Genomic DNA, 18,172 nt, shown 5'->3' with positions numbered 1-18,172 from the left:
GTACACTGTGTAAATCTATGTGTGTGCTGTCTTTCCAGTACACTGTGTAAATCCATGTGTGTGTGCTGTCTTTCCAGTACATTGTGTAATCCATGTGTGTTGTGCTGTCTTTCCAGTACACTGTGTAAATCTATGTGTGTGCTGTCTTTCCAGTACAGTGTGTGTAAATCTATGTGTGTGTGCTGTCTTTCCAGTACAGTGTGTGTAAATCTATGTGTGTGTGCTGTCTTTCCAGTACAGTGTGTAAATCCATGTTATTATTGTGCTGTCTTTCCAGTACAGTGTGTGTAAATCTATGTGTGTGTGCTGTCTTTCCAGTACAGTGTGTGTAAATCTATGTGTGTGTGCTGTCTTTCCAGTACACTTTGTGTGTAATCCATAGTGTGTGTAAATCTATGTGTGTGTGCTGTCTTTCCAGTACGGTGTGTGTAAATCCATGTGTGTGCTGTCTTTCCAGTACAGTGTGTAATCTATGTGTTATGTGTGCTGTCTTTCCAGTACAGTGTGTAAATCCATATGTGTGTGCTGTCTTTCCAGTACAGTGTGTGTAAATCTATGTGTGTGCTGTCTTTCCAGTACAGTGTGTAAATCCATGTGTGTGTGCTGTCTTTCCAGTACAGTGTGTGTAAATCTATGTGTGAGTGCTGTCTTTCCAGTACAGTGTGTGTAAATCTATGTGTGTGTGCTGTCTTTTCCAGTACAGTGTGTGTAAATCTATGTGTGAGTGCTGTCTTTCCAGTACAGTGTGTGTAAATCTATGTGTGAGTGCTGTCTTTCCAGTACAGTGTGTGTAAATCTATGTGTGAGTGCTGTCTTTCCAGTACAGTGTGTGTAAATCTATGTGTGTGCTGTCTTTCCAGTACAGTGTGTGTAAATCTATGTGTGAGTGCTGTCTTTCCAGTACAGTGTGTGTAAATCTATGTGTGTGTGCTGTCTTTCCAGTACAGTGTGTAAATCTATGTGTGTGTGTGCTGTCTTTCCAGTACAGTGTGTGTAAATCTATATGTGTGTGTGCTGTCTTTCCAGTACACTGTGTAAATCTATGTGTGTGTGCTGTCTTTCCAGTACAGTGTGTGTGTAAATCTATGTGTGAGTGCTGTCTTTCCAGTACAGTGTGTGTAAATCTATGTTGTGTGCTGTCTTTCCAGTACAGTGTGTGTAAATCTATGTGTGTGTGCTGTCTTTCCAGTACAGTGTGTGTAAATCTATGTGTGAGTGCTGTCTTTCCAGTACAGTGTGTGTAATCTATGTGTGTGTGCTGTCTTTCCAGTACAGTGTGTAAATCCATGTGTTGTGTGCTGTCTTTCCAGTACAGTGTGTGTAAATCTATGTGTGTGTGCTGTCTTTCCAGTACACTGTGTAAATCTATATATTGTGTGTGCTGTCTTTCCAGTACACTGTGTAAATCTATGTGTGTGTGCTGTCTTTCCAGTACATTGTGTAAATCTATGTGTGTGTGCTGTCTTTCCAGTACACTGTGTAAAATCTATATGTGTGTGCTGTCTTTCCAGTACAGTGTGTGTAAATCTATGTGTGTGTGCTGTCTTTCCAGTACAGTGTGTGTAAATCTATGTATGTGTGCTGTCTCTTCCAGTACACTGTGTGTAATCTATATGTGTGTGCTGTCTTTCCAGTACAGTGTGTGTAATCTATGTGTGTGTGTGCTGTCTTTCCACTACAGTGTGTAAATCTATGTGTGTGTGCTGTCTTTCCAGTACAGTGTGTAAAATCCATGTGTGCTGTCTTTCCAGTACACTGTGTAATCTATGTGTGTGTGCTGTCTTTCCAGTACAGTGTGTAAATCTATGTGTGTTGTGCTGTCTCTTTCCAGTACAGTGTGTGTGTAATCTATGTGTGTGTGCTGTCTTTCCAGTACACTGTGTAATCCATCTATGTGTGTGTGCTGTCTTTCCAGTACAGTGTGTGTAAATCTATGTGTGTGTGCTGTCTTTCCAGCACACCTGTGTAAATCTATGTGTGTGCTGTCTTTCCAGTACAGTGTGTAAATCCATGTGTGTGCTGTCTTTCCAGTACAGTGTGTAAATCTGTATTGTGTGTGCTGTCTTTCCAGTACAGTGTGTGTAAATCTATGTGTGTGCTGTCTTTCCAGTACAGTGTGTGTAAATCTATGTGTGTGCTGTCTTTCCAGTACAGTGTGTGTAAATCTATGTGTGTGCTGTCTTTTCCAGTACAGTGTGTAAAGTGCTTTGTGTGTGCTGTCTTTCCAGTACACTGTGTAAATCTATGTGTGTGTGCTGTCTTTCCAGTACAGTGTGTGTAAATCTATGTGTGTGCTGTCTTTCCAGTACACTGTGTGTAAATCTATGTGTGTGCTGTCTTTCCAGTACAGTGTGTGTAAATCTATGTGTGTGTGCTGTCTTTTCCAGTACACTGTGTAAATATCTATGTGTGTGCTGTCTTTCCAGTACAGTGTGTAAATCTATCCATGTGTGTGCTGTCTTTTCCAGTACACTGTGTAAAATCTATATGTGTGTGCTGTCTTTCCAGTACACTGTGTAAATCTATGTGTGAGTGCTGTCTTTCCAGTACAGTGTGTAAAATCCATGTGTGAGTGCTGTCTTTCCAGTACAGTGTGTAAAATCTATATGTGTGTGTGCTGTCTTTCCAGTACAGTGTGTAAATCTATGTGTTGTGTGCTGTCTTTCCAGTACAGTGTGTGTAAATCTATGTGTGTGCTGTCTTTCCAGTACAGTGTGTGTAAATCTATGTGTGTGTGCTGTCTTTCCAGTACACTGTGTAAATCTATGTGTGTGTGCTGTCTTTCCAGTACAGTGTGTAAATCTATGTGTGTGTGCTGTCTTTCCAGTACAGTGTGTAAATCTATGTGTGTGTGTGCTGTCTTTCCAGTACAGTGTGTAAATCTATGTGTGTGTGCTGTCTTTCCAGTACAGTGTGTAAATCTATGTGTGTGTGCTGTCTTTCCAGTACAGTGTGTGTAAATCTATGTGTGAGTGCTGTCTTTCCAGTACAGTGTGTGTGCTGTCTTTCCAGTACAGTGTGTGTAAATCTATGTGTGAGTGCTGTCTTTCCAGTACAGTGTGTGTAAATCTATGTGTGAGTGCTGTCTTTCCAGTACAGTGTGTGTAAATCTATGTGTGTGTGTGCTGTCTTTCCAGTACAGTGTGTAAATCTATGTGTGTGTGCTGTCTTTCCAGTACAGTGTGTGTAAATCTATGTGTGTGTGCTGTCTTTCCAGTACAGTGTGTAAATCTATGTGTGTGTGCTGTCTTTCCAGTACACTGTGTAAATCTATGTGTGTGTGCTGTCTTTCCAGTACAGTGTGTGTAAATCTATGTGTGAGTGCTGTCTTTCCAGTACACTGTGTAAATCTATGTGTGTGTGCTGTCTTTCCAGTACAGTGTGTGTAAATCTGTGTGTGTGCTGTCTTTCCAGTACACTGTGTAAATCTATGTGTGTGTGCTGTCTTTCCAGTACAGTGTGTGTAAATCTATGTGTGTGCTGTCTTTCCAGTACAGTGTGTGTAAATCTATGTGTGTGCTGTCTTTCCAGTACAGTGTGTGTAAATCTATGTGTGTGCTGTCTTTCCAGTACAGTGTGTAAATCTATGTGTGTGCTGTCTTTCCAGTACAGTGTGTAAAGCTTTGTGTGTGCTGTTCTTTTTATCATGATTTTTCTAAGATCTCCAAAATTTTAACTGATATGTTGGAATTAAATGCAATGTTCATGCTCAACTGATATTTAAATAAAACAACATTTCATGTAAATAGGTTTGCTGAAAGTTAGTATGGTATTATAACAATAAGAAGTCAAAACCAAGACCCAGCATAGCCAGGTGGTTGAGGCACTTCGACTCGTAATCCGAGGGTTGCAGGTTTGAATCCCCATCACACCAAGCATGCTCACCCTTTCAGCTGTGGGGCATTATAATGTTATGGTCAATCCCACTATTAGTTGGTAAAGAGTAGCTCAAGAGTTGAGAGTTGGTGGTGATAACAAGGTGACTTCCCTCTAGTATTACACTGCTAAATTAGGGAAGGCTAGCACAAATAGCCCTCGTGTAGCTTTGCATGAAATTTGAAACATACCAAAGTCTAAACCTAATTTATATCTAAATCGGTGTTTTCCATGTTCTTAAAATAAAAATAGTAGCGCCTAAATGTGCTTTGTAACTGCTTCTGTGATTGGGCAAAATATATATAATATAAATAGTGTTCCTGATATGTGTGACTTTTGAAGCAGTTTCTTGCATGTGACATATATTCAGTGAGAAGTTCTTTATCAAGCTATTATAAATTTATAATAATTTTCTTAGAGTTAAATCAATTTACCTTGCTATCAAAACTTATTCTCACCAAGTTAGATCATGAAATTAACTGCCCTTTCTCCAAGATATCACTTCAAACTAAGAACACCTAGTGTAATAACACCCATGTTGTGTTGTGCAAAATCTTATAAAACACTGAACTAAATTAATAAAGTATCTGATAAATAGTTTGAACATGTAATAATCTTACAAATTGAGAAAAATCTAAACTGGCCTCAGATCCTAAATTACAAGATAAATCCAGCAAATGAGATTTTACAAGCTTTTTATGCAGTGTGTATTTTAGTGGTAATTACAATTATAATTTAACTTTGATTATGTTGTTTGTTTAGTCCATGTGAGGAACTTGTTATTGTACTTGTTTGGTTTACTTATGATTGCTTGCATGTAACAACAGTAGTCATTACTTGGCTGTAAGTTAAGAGGCAAATTTAACAGGCTTAGGAATGAATTAATATCAAACAATTATGTCAAGAAATCTCTGTTTCATCTTTGACATAATACTTGGACCATCAGACAGAGTAAATATATAAATTCTGCTCCAAAATTTAAACTTGGCTTCCTTTTATCAAAATTAATATTTGGTCACTTTCAGTACAAATTTTCATTGTGTATTAAAAGTACCAGCTTTTATTTATTATAGCTGTACAAAATGACAAGAAAACCCACTTGTAGAGAAAAATATACATGTAGAAACGGCTGGTATGGGTAGAAAATCTCTATGTAGAGGAGTGAACAACATTTTGACCTTCCTCAATCATCGTCAGGTTCACAAAGAAAGATTGAGGTAACTGACCAATTGCTGACTACATGTTTGAAGGTGGTTGTGTAATTGAGTGTAGGAATGTAGAGCTTTCTCTCCCCCATACCAGCCTTTTTTACATATTGACTGGGCTGGATGAAATGACCAAAACAATGACTGCTCTGTTCTGTATCAAATGAGGGTGACACTCAATTTTAGAGAAAATAACTTATATCACTGAATTTTGATACATGTAAAGTTTCATTACATATAAATAAAACATTAAAGAAAAATCTTCTGCCAAAATGATCCTGTATTTTTTTTCAAGCATGAAAGTTTGGCCCACTAATTTGAGGGGAATGTAACACAAAACTACCTTGTTTATTAGACCTTTGTTGTAATAATATTATGTTTGTATATAAATCTCAATGATTGTTTTTTACAAAATAGTGATTACATTGTAGTAAATTTTATCACAGTTTTGCTGAACCCTGGAATCTTCTTCTTGGTATTTTACTATATAAAAAAAACAAACAACCAAAAGCTACAATATTGATATAATCAGTTAGTTGGGATATGTGGCAATATATTTAAAAGGTTTTATAAAATTTGGTCATTTATTTTAATAACAATAATTCACACTTATCCTCATCAATAAATATGTGCCAACTGTCAGTTGGTTGGTAAGTCATGGGGTCACACTTGACATTGACAGTTACATGAGTCCAATCCTACTTTTCCTCTTTTGAATACCAGTTTCTATTTTAGTTGAATCATTAATGTAGAGGTAGATAGTTTCCTAATTTTGGCACTTTTCCTGCCAAATTCTGTCAAAGAGTGAGTTCCTAGGACCAGATCAATCATGGCATTATCTGTGTGACACCAAGCTAGGTAAGATCTGAATAGAAAACCAGGGAAGATTTCTATTAAGAAAGTAGCACAAGTGTAGGCTTGAAAATTATTATGAAAAAATCTTTGTTAAAATAAATTAAAGTAACTAGTTATCTATAGGGAAGACGACGACTCTTTAGTTATCTATAGGGAAGACGACAACTCTTTAGTTATCTATAGGGAAGACGACAACTCTTTAGTTATCTATAGGGAAGACGACAACTCTTTAGTTATCTATAGGGAAGGCGACAACTCTTTAGTTATCTATAGGGAAGGCGACAACTCTTTAGTTATCTATAGGAAGGCGACAACTCTTTAGTTATCTATAGGGAAGACGACGACGACTCTTCCTCAGAAGAAAAACGTGTGTGTGTATATATAGTCTCTGGTCATTGTGTGTTTTAATATTTTATTGAAAGGCACCAATACATAATGTGTTTACATTCTGTAGGTAAAGGAGATATTGTAGAGTTGCAAATACATATTGGAAGATTTAAATATGGCAGTCTTTGGTTTCCTGCCATTTTTGACTGGCGTTTATACTGGTATAGCTATAGTACTTGATAGGTGAGGTGATGGGAAAATGATTATAATTCTCACCAGGAAGCACTATAGCACAGTTTGGATATAAGCGACTGTGTTTTACTAGACTTGAACATATCAGAAACCACCCTGTCAGTACTAGCTTGGATTTACCACATTGTATCTATGAATTTAGTGCTTATTTAATAGTTTATTTTTAACCTGTTATTTCTGTTATGAAAACTGTTTACAGCTTGTGAAATTTCAGATGTGATTGTCATTTAATAAAAAATTAATAGCTTCCAAAACTTGCTAATGTTACGTCAAACAATCATCAAAACAAACATAGTATTTGAGACTGTAATTGCATCATAAAAGTAGCAAGTTCTCTCTACGAGTAGTTCCTCCCCTCTACTCTAGCACGTTCTCATTATGTGCAGATAGTCTTTCATGAAGGTTTGTGAAAAATAAAAATAATAATTCTACATGTATGTTATGTTTCATAATACATGCAATTTTAGTTTCTTAAGTAAACAACATAAATTTAACATTTAACAGTTTGCCTAGTTTCCCAAGATGCAGGACACTTTCGATAACGTGTGGAATAAATGCTCCAGGCTCACAGTAGCCTGATCAGTGTTAACGAATATGTTTGTCGTCTAAACGTTACCTAGTTACTGCCCCACCTTTAATATAAAACAGACCTGACCAAAATATATTTGAATATTTTATGCTCTTACTGAAAATACAGTGTGCAATGTTTTCAACCTAAGAAATGTTGGTACAATTACATAAATTAGTTGTATTCTGTAATAAATTTTAGAAATAATGCTTCTCTTCCACAAGCCCTTGAGTTTAAACTGAACTAGTTGTTGTAAAAAGGTTTATATAAAATATGAAACCTGGGCTTTCTTGAATTGGAAGTTCAGTTTTAATACCTTCAAGATTATTCCTGTTGAAAGTTCACAAGAAAATCAGTGTTACTAGTTTTAATAATTTTATAGTTTGCATGGAATAATATATTTTTCTTTACAGCTCATTTTATTACATCTTATTGATAACTGGTCTTTGAATGAATATTAATCTTACAAAAGTCAATTTGTATTAGCTTATGTTGGATTTAGAATAAACTTAATTTCCTAAGTTGACCAAAGCTCACTTGTTATCTGTATTATGGTGTGGAATGTGGATTTTAGAACAAATCTAGTTGACCAAAGATAATATTCTGTGTATTATGGTGTGGAATGTGACCAAAGCTCACTTGTTATCTGTATTGTGGTGTGGAATGTGGATTTAGAACAAATCTAATTGTCCAAAGCTCACACGTTCTGTGTATTGTGGTGTGGGATGTGAATTTAGAACAAATCTAGTTAAACAAAACTCCTTTGTTATCTGTATTTATGTATTTCTAATTAGTTTGTTACATAGAATTATCTTCATTAAATAGATTATTAGTTTCAATTAGGTTCTGTTTTTCATAATTATCTTACAGTTGTCCTTTTTGTGATCATAAGTTTTTAATAATATAAAACTGTTTACAGTTGTTGTACTTTATCTTTAAATAGTAGTGGGTTAGCTTGACCCTTGTATAAATATGTCAAAACTTGCAATTTATTACAGAAATTGTTTTTCAGAAAAAAAAAAGATACTTTGTGACATTTTAAATGATACCAATGTAAACACTTATCCTGTTTTAACATATAATTGTTATAGAATGTTTGATACAGATTAACATTTGATTTGACCAAAAACCCATTGTTTAGTTAGTGAAATACAAATTTCTGATAAATAATAGAATATTGTTTTCCACACATTGCTTTTATTTTTGTGAATTTCAGGTTGGCATAAAATGTTTAGAGACAGGATTTATGGGAGCGTACTGGAACGTTACTATCAATATGGAAGGCATAAAGGATGAGCATTATAAGAAGAAGGTGAGCTGAAAGTTACTGTAATAATGTTCTTTTCAAGCTAACATTTTCATGTGTTTAGTGTTAAAGTGATCTTTAAGCCCTTCAGTGGAAGCTGATGTTTAAAAGTAAATTGATACAAGATCCCCAGAGAGAAAGAGTACGCTTTTGGTTAAAACAGGACAACTGTCAATGTTCTTCATACTGTTATTATATTTGGTAATGAATACATTAAAAATTATTGCAAAAACATCAAACTCCTTTAACACGTTTAAAGTTTGTGTGAATGTAATATTACAGATTTGTCTAAGATATATTTGTACAGGAAATATATAATTTGTGTCAATCTCTTGCTTCGTGTAAGGCATCTTAAAAATTGACTAGTTCGTAACTGAGTAAGCTACTTAAACATTTACCAGTTTGTAACTGAGTAGGCTAAGTGATCAACATTTTACTGGTTTGTAACAGAGTAGGCTACGTGATCAACATTTTACTGGTTTGTAACGGAGTAGGCTACGTGATCAACATTTTACTGGTTCGTAACGAAGTAGGCTACGTGATCAACATTTTGCTGGTTCGTAACGAAGTAGGCTACGTGATCAACATTTTGCTGGTTCGTAACGGAGTAGGCTACGTGATCAACATTTTGCTGGTTCGTAACGGAGTAGGCTACGTGATCAACATTTCTCTGGTTCGTAACGGAGTAGGCTACGTGATCAACATTTCTCTGGTTCGTAACGGAGTAGGCTACGTGATCAACATTTCTCTGGTTCGTAACGGAGTAGGCTACGTGATCAACATTTCTCTGGTTCGTAACTGAGTAGGCTACGTGATCAACATTTCTCTGGTTCGTAACGGAGTAGGCTACGTGATCAACATTTCACTGGTTCCTTGACACGACACGTTATTTACAGTTGAGGTTTGCGTACATATATCACACGATCAACGTGCCTCTACCACAATGGTTATATTACTCTTATCCTCAACCACCTAATGCCAAGGATGGATTGTGGAATCTCATCTGTCCAGTTGAGGTTAGGTAGATGTTTTCTCCATCGTTATAATTCAGCAAACAGTATCTTGACTTGCTGTTTCCTCTCATGTGAGTGTTGAGTTGCTTCAAGTTTTCCTTTATTAGAGTGGCTCTTCAGCTTCTGGAGCCAACTCTTTTCTGGTCTGTTTTCTGAAATGGAGGTAGATTTGAACTTCTTCCATTTTTTTCTTTATATTATGAACCATTCTTGACTGTGCCAACTTCATTTCCTTCTTGTGGAATAAAAAGTATACACGTTTCAGAAGTAGTCTTGTGCCCCACATGTGTGCTTCAGTTTCATCTTTGAACACGTCAGTTATTTCTAGGTGGTCACTTTTGGCTTTGTTTCACTGTTAGGTAAGATCATATCAGAAGTTAACATGTTCTTACACTGAAAATGTATTTCTGTTAAATAATTATTTCTTCTTGCACACTTCCTACCCTTACTCCTTATTGCTGATGTTATTCGTTATAGATTCTACCAGTCCTCAAAAGTGAGTATCGATTAGGAACATCAGAGGGAGCCAGCTGCACCAGTAAAGGTGGTACAATACTGCTGATGGAGAGTGGTTACTCCTTATGTACATGTTCAAGGGTGGTATGAGGTGTATAGACTGGTGCACTGAGCATTAACATTTTTTAGCAGTGCTCAATTGGTAGAAAGAGTATCAAAATAGCTTTGTGTGAGAGGGTGAGTCAGTGGTGCAACAGTGCTTAGAACGTATAATATAATCTACACTTTGACAAAAAATGTCTCTGGTTAGTCAGTACTTAGAACATATAGAATAATGTACACCTTGACAAGAAACAAAAAGTCAGTGGGAAGTCTACAGAATTGCTATACAATGATATTAGGTTTAATTCCCCACTGTATACAGAACTGAAAAAAACAACAACAAAGTGTTTTGTTGCTTCATGTTGAAACTGAAACTTGTGTTAAGTATGGAATTTTGAATTATATTTGTTCTAAGAATTAACATCTTTTTCATCTAGGTATTTACAGTTTTTGTTTCATTTTTACAGACATTAGAAGAAGTGGAACAGTACAGAAGAATTACTGAAATAGAATGTCAAGAAATCTTTAAAATACTTCAACAGAGACAGTAGATTTTATTGCTGGAGAACTTGAGTCGGACCATTAAGGGTTCTGGATTAAGATTTTGTCTTGACAGTTTACTGTAGTTGGCTTATAGCATGAGATTATATGTAATGAGAATTTTGGTTTTTCTCGGGATTTTTCTTTACTTTTTACACACTTGATTCTTTTCATATTACATTTATGTAACAAAAACAAAGTTTCTCTTATATTTTAAAAGGTAACTGTTCAAATTTTCAGGTTGTTACCAAGTGTGAAAACACAACAAGCCACATTGTATGTGAAATACTCTAACAATATCATATATTTTTCCCCAGTTTGTGCCTACACGTATTAAAGAATACACTTTTTTACATCACTTATGATAAAACGGGACAATTGGTGGCGTTCCATGCAATGCGGACTGATGCTGATAAAACTGTGGATGATGTATACTTACAAGTCTGTGGATGATGTATACTTACAAGTCTGTGGATGATGTATACTTACAAGTCTGTGGATGATGTATACTTACAAGTCTGTGTGTGATGTATACTTACAAGTCTGTGGATGATGTATACTTACAAGTCTGTGGATGATGTATACTTACAAGTCTGTGGATGATGTATACTTACAAGTCTGTGTGTGATGTATACTTACAAGTCTGTGGATGATGTATACTTACAAGTCTGTGTATGATGTATACTTACAAGTCTGTGTGTGATGTATACTTACAAGTCTGTGGATGATGTATACTTACAAGTCTGTGGATGATGTATACTTACAAGTCTGTGGATGATGTATACTTACAAGTCTGTGGATGATGTATACTTACAAGTCTGTGTGTGATTTCCAGTTTTTGTATAACCTCTTCAGAACTGTACTAAAATATTATGTCTGGTAGTTTCTAAATGTAAATATTAATTTGAAAAAAAAACTACAAAGCTCAACTCTAAAGAAATAAATCAACGTCTTGTATCGTAACACATGATATTAAAGGATAACAAGGGACATTTTGGTCCACCTAGGCTCTCCTATCTGTTAAATTAAACACTAAAAAAAACTTGGAGCCAACCTTCACCAGCACTATAGTATACGAATTTTGCCTACCAGTGTAGTTGCCACATTGAATAAGTAATGACAGCTATTGTGTAAGTTAATTGTTTAGATACTACTAATTAACATAAGTTTCTTGAAATGCTATAGTAGAATTTTATGTGATTTAAGAGTCGCACGAGCTGGAATGAATTGGTTTTATTATGAAACATTTTTAATAAATAGAGAATATTCTAACAAAATAAAGCACATTAGATGCAAAATAGTGATTTGTTTTAATACTTTGTAAGATGAATGTGATGTTTTCTTTTGGTGCTATTCAAAATATTGGCTTGTTACTTATTTGCCAAGTTATCAGATTCCAGACCTTTAAGTAGAAAGTTGTTGAGACAACCTTATGGACTTGAAACTAGACATGTAGGCTAATGACATCAAATCTTCCTGGTCTGTGATTCTTAAAATAATTGGGTTAGAAGTTTAGTACGAGGATATTTATAAAGTATAATAACAATGATTATTCTGGTTTAAATAATTTATGAATAACTGCAATGGTAAGTATGATTTTGTTTTCCAGAGATAGCAACTTTAAACAATATGTTTCATGGTGTACAGTGGAACCCCTTTAAAGCAGCCACCTTCGGGACTGAGACAAATTGGCCAGATTAGAGGGGCTCCACTGTACATAATTAGGGATTATGTAAACAAAAAAAGGGACTGATTGAATGACCACTTTCAAGGGGTGACCGAATCTGAGGGGTGGCCTCTTAGAGGGGTTCCACTGTATTTCTAAGGGACTCACTTTTCTTTTGTAATTTGGTGTCTCACCAGCAGCTGTCACACTGCCTATTCCTAAAGTGATTAACCACTAGATGTCCATTTAATCTGAACTTTAACATATTTTCAGAACACTTTTTATCTGCATATTTTTCAGTCAACAGAGTTTTTTAGGTGAGCTAATCACATGTAAACATAATCTGGTATTAAACTATAGATCATATTATGTTAGAATCATTTATCATTGGGTATAGATGATCAAATATTGTAATGTTGAGTTTCTGGGAAAACCCTGTATTTGATGACCCACACCTTATAGGTAGTAATTTTAATGTTTGTCAGACCTTCTATAGCAGGTCTCGAGTTAACTAGCTCTCTAATAAACAGGTGTATTGGGGAAATTAGAAAGATTATATATAATAAAGCAGCCTCTGTTGTTGATGGTAGAGCATATTAATATAATTTCCACTTTGTATATGTGAAGACTTAGGTAACCTCGTGCTGGAGCTAGTGTTTTGTTTAGTGACTGTATATTAAAATTGAAATATTGATTTGAGAAAATGTTTTTTGGAGTAGAAATAGTGAGGTAACTTGAGGAAATTGTAGCTTGTTGGATGGTACAAACTTTGAGTTTATTGGACGTAAGAGGTTTGTAACTACACTATGTTTTGCCAAATTGACTTAGCATCTTCAGGTGATTTAAAATAATTTGTATTAGCTTCCCAGGAAGGACTTCTTTATTGTTTTCTTGGAAATATTTTACATTCCAAATTATTGTGAGGTGTGTGTATGCTATGTTTTGGTCATGGCTGACAAAATAAAAAAATTTGTTTCATGTGCAGTTTCTATCTTTTTACTATAAAAGTTAATTATTCATTTACTATCTTGAGATAGAAATGTTAACTTACAGCAAGAAGCTTCGTTTCGTGTAGCATCTATTTTCATCAGTTTTTTTATTTCTTACTGTTAAAAAAAAAGTGTTACTTTATTGTTGAAACTTGGGTTTTATAGACATGTCAAAATTAAACATCCAAACTGTTATTGTTATGTCATTGTGAGTTTGTATGCATAATAGTTTTTATATCCAAAAATAACTTCACCTGTGAACTATTTTGAAATGTATTATTTTATACATGTACAGATATGACTGAGAATCAATAAATCGTGTCTTGCTACTAAAGACACCATGTTCTGCTGTTACGTTTCTTTTTTAACCTTGACCATTTCCCAGTTCCGTGTGAATCCTCTTTACAATATTCAACAAACTTCTTATTTATGAAAGGTAGTTGGGAACACAAGTGTCATTTATTTAATATACGGATATTGTGGTTATAACCTCTCAATAATATGACAACAATATATATATATATAGTTAATATTTTACCATCTTACAGTAATTACAAGTACACAGCTTGTGTGTTAGATTATCACATGTAGTTAAGTTTAATGAAAATGTATACGCTTTTCTACGTACCTAGTGCAGTAGATGACGTTTTAGTTCCATAATCTTTTTTACATTTTCTTTGATAAAGAACCTTGTTTATTGAAATTTATACGAAGTAAGTACTTCCAAAAATTGATTGAGTTAACATACTTCCAAATAAAGCCAATACTTTAAGTCAAAACTTGCTTGGTATTAAAGTTTAGTTCCAGCTTTTGAATACACAGAGAAATAAACTTACATCACTTGACATTGTTTTATTTGACTAATAAGGTATTTTTGTCATTCTGTTTCAGAATAACACTTTATGTTTCCAGTATTTATTGTCTTTTTGGTCAGTTTGACTTAAAACATTGCACATATTTTTTAAGAATCTCCTATGCTACAGACTTGTATTATTGTTTCATGCTTGCTTAATAATGTTACAGTTATTCCAAAAATTGACTAAACTTACATGAGTGCCCCCCATTGACACAGTAGTAAGTGTAACAGCTTATAACTCTGAAAATTGGGCTTTGAAATACATAATGGGCACAACACAGAGAGCCCACTGTGTAGTTTTTTTTTAATTCTTAACACACAGGTATATCGATTGGTAACTTTTCTACAAAATGATGGCACTAAAGTGTTTATTTTTTCAATTTAATTAATAAGATTTAGTTGTGACTGTAAAACATAAATAGTGATATATGGATGCAGTCAATGCAGGATTTAAGGTTGTGTGGGCCTCGGGGCTAATAATTTTGTTGGGCCTTCATCCCATGCAGTTTTAAACAATAAATTTATCAATGGGTCTTGGGTCTTAGCCCTTACCTACGTATGCCACTGAGTGCAGTTCTTCTGATTTAAAGACACACTGATGAATTATCTTGTAACAAGAACTTTGAAGATTTGGTTGGATGTTGCGAGAAGAACCAGTACACATGACAATTACAGCTAAATGTTTATTTTACACAGTCTTCAGGTTCAAAGTGGTCAGTTTAAAATACATTAGGAACCTAAATGTACATTAAATAATGGACGTATATGAAAACACTTTTACAATGGGTTTGGTTCCTTTTAGATAGAAAAAAAATCCTTCTAAAAGTGTTGAAATTGTTCCAGACTTTAAATTCTGATCAATTAGGCAAAGAAAGGGCAAGAATCCCAAAAGCGACTGTTAGGACTGTCATATCTGAGTAATTACGAGGACCTATCCCGCAATATTAAACCATTCTTTGATGAGTCTAATGGTGCAAGTGCTGTTCTAGAAGGCCACCAAATTTTTCAAGTTGAAATGTTCAATATTGTCGCTGACATTCTTGTTAAATGTTTACGTGATAGGAGAAAACCGTGTGCCTAACTGACCAGCAAATTTGGACTTATGGATGGCCTTACATCCATAAAAAATTGAAATCCTTCACAAAAATGCATCTATTCTGTAAGTGCTGAGATGGTTTGGAAATCTTAGATGAAACTATTGAATTTCAAAGTTTAGTGTTAACTTATTTCCTAGTAGTAGCAGTAACAAAAATAGAGCAAAGAATAGTGGATACTACAACAAATTGTTACACAAAGGAAGTACAGTCTTGATCTATCAAAACATAGACATACCCTTTCTCAATATACTTGACGTTACGTTTGCTCGTAGCCGATAGAGTACATTCACTTTCATAGTTGGAGTTCTGAAAGTCAAATGCCCCATTCTTCGGTACAAAAACAACACCTTGCTGCTTTGACGTTAATGTTAGTTCAGAACAACAATATAAAGCTGACAGACTTTAGCGACATCATTGATGTGTATGCAAGGGTAAAAGCCATAAAAACGTTGCAAGTATTATGATGCATAGTAAAATAATAAACCAGTTTGTTTTAAACTAATATTGTACTAATAAATTTAGTTTATAAAACTGCGTGATATTTTTATTAAAAGGGAAGAGAAGCCAGTAGAAGCCTTAATGCAACATAGTAGATAGTTTATTCCATTAAAGGTGCAACCATTGTCTATTGGTCAGTACATAGAGCTATGGAATCACGAGCCTCAAGTTCGAGACCTGACGATACTAAACACCTTTTGCACTTTCAGCTGTCGGTGTACGTGTTACAAGAGTGATAGTCAATTTCGTTATTCAGTTAAAAGCAGTAGAAGCTTAGGACTAGTTGCCTTCTCTTTGATCCTTAATTCCAAAATAGAGACTTATTTCTGAATGATAGGACAACCAGGATTTTCCATACTCCTTGATGAGCCAAAAAAAATTGTCAAGTTTAAGGTCTCTTAATTTAAAAGAAATCTCGCATTTATCCACAGAGATATGCATCAACATGATCATCCTCATTACAGCACAGGTAACCCATAACTTCCAGGTATCATCTGTATAACCACTGGAGGACGGTGCTATCGACTTCCTGAAACAAGGTCACTGCAAGCAATGTTCTCCACAGGCGGTAACAGGTATTAGTTTGAAAGTGACAAATGACCAAACGTAATTTCAAACAAGATAAACTGAACGATTTTCTTGACCACGTGTTATGTGAAACCTGCCTGTATTCACAACACAGATTAAATACTAAAGATAGAAAGAAGCCCATATGTTGTCATCCAGGTGAGCCTTTAAACAACCATTGGCCAGTTCGTGTCACAGAAACACAGAAAGTAACACCTAAGACTAATTTGGCATGTTACCATGTTTAAATTTAGTATATTTCAAACCATAATTAGAAACATTTTAAAGTGTTTTTTTGCACCAAGATAATATAAAAAATAAGCCAAGACTTAGCCTAGTAAGTTTTGAGATGAAGTATGCTCATGAAAGGACTTATGAGAAGTATACAGTTATATGTTTCACAAGTCCAAAGTTATGCAACGAAATTCATAATATGTCAATGCAGTCATACGAATTACACTATGTAACACAAATTTTGTTCCTGGATATTGTGTTATTTCTTAATTGCTTATGTTGTAAAAGTACAAAAAATGGCCATTATTCCCTTCAAACTTTGCTTTTGTGACCTGGATAATGAAATTTAGAAATTAACCTATTTTCTATGTAAAAACGGGCAAATTTGCACATTTTCATTTACATAAGGTCTGAATAAAGCAACATATGAATCAAGATTTACATGTATTTATACTAAAGTTATAGAAAAATATTTAAAAGTGAGTAGTTTTTCGAGATTTACGACTCTAATGTAAATCACTTTCACATAACAGCCCCAAATAATGTCTCCTATCATGTTTTCGTTATACGCTCCCAAGTCACAAAAGCAAAGTTTGAAGATAAAAATAGGTCTTTTCCATTTACTTTAGGCATAAGCAATTGGGAAATAACACTTTCTGTCCAGGAACAAGAAAAAGTAAAAGTAAAAAAAAAAAAAATTGGTGTTTAGTGTTGGCCTGGCATGGCCAAGCGCGTAAGACGTGCGACTCGTAATCCGAGGGTCGCGGGTTCGAGCCCGCGTCGCACTAAACATGCTCGCCCTCCCAGCCGTGGGGGCGTATAATGTGACGGTCAATCCCACTATTCGTTGGTAAAAGATTAGCCCAAGAGTTGGCGGTGGGTGGTGATGACTAGCTGCCTTCCCTCTAGTCTTACACTGCTAAATTAGGGACGGCTAGCACAGATAGCCCTCGAGTAGCTTTGTGCGAAATTCCAAAAACATGCTGAGTGTTATTTTTGTCACTTGATTATTTCGATATGTATATATCATTGCAACGTTACTAAAATAATACAATGTGACCTTACCTAAAGAAAAAGTGAATTTTTTGTAATAAATGGCATTTTGTTCTTGAATTTTAAATTCGATTGTACACTGTATTGTTTATATTATTCTTCATAAATGAGTCAAAAGCAACTTTAACGAACTTGTATTTGAGAGTTTACCTAGCGAAATGATTAAAACACAAATGCATTATTTGCTGTTTTTGAGATTAAAAAAATACAGCGACTTTTATCATACAGTTACGACAGAAAATGTTCGTACCCCTGCGTCCCGAGTGTTTTTTGCTCATAACGTAAAAAATATCAAGAGTAGGCTAATAAAAGTATAATATATTATTAATATTATACTAACACACATATACATAAATTTTTATGTAAATTGAACAAAAAACAAACTGTTTATAAACAAATAACCAAAAAACAGTTCAGAACGTGTGAAAAAACTGATATTCCCGAAAAAATTTTGTTTAGTTTGGCGAATGAACTACATTATACCATTCCAGAACTAGACACTGGGTTCATAATTATTGGAATTTAGCCAGCAAAAAATGTACTTCCGGCAATTTAGCGCCGTCTCTGTCCTTATCTGCTTGGTCATCATGGCGAACTTGAAACAACTGTCCAGTGATTTAAAAACCCGAATTATTGTAAAATACAAGTCTCGTATGTCTCTTTCCGGTATTGCTATACAACTTAATGTGCCGAAATATACTGTTCAAAGTAT

At 34.8% G+C, this 18,172-nt stretch overlaps 1 pseudogene across 1 annotated transcript in view; it reads left to right on the top strand.

Moving 5' to 3' along the window:
• Positions 1 to 11,423, top strand: part of LOC143234459 (formimidoyltransferase-cyclodeaminase-like) — a 32,853-nt pseudogene extending 21,430 nt beyond the window's left edge. The window contains exons 11-12 of the transcript XR_013018680.1: positions 8,300 to 8,395; positions 10,428 to 11,423. The product of XR_013018680.1 is annotated as a formimidoyltransferase-cyclodeaminase-like (transcript). The remainder of the gene's footprint in view (positions 1 to 8,299; positions 8,396 to 10,427) is intronic.
• The last annotated feature ends 6,749 nt before the right edge of the window (positions 11,424 to 18,172 follow it).

This window comes from Tachypleus tridentatus, chromosome 12 (assembly GCF_004210375.1).
Source record: "Tachypleus tridentatus isolate NWPU-2018 chromosome 12, ASM421037v1, whole genome shotgun sequence".
NCBI classification, from domain to species: Eukaryota; Metazoa; Arthropoda; class Merostomata; order Xiphosura; family Limulidae; genus Tachypleus; species Tachypleus tridentatus.
This window is presented reverse-complemented; position numbering and strand designations above follow the sequence as displayed.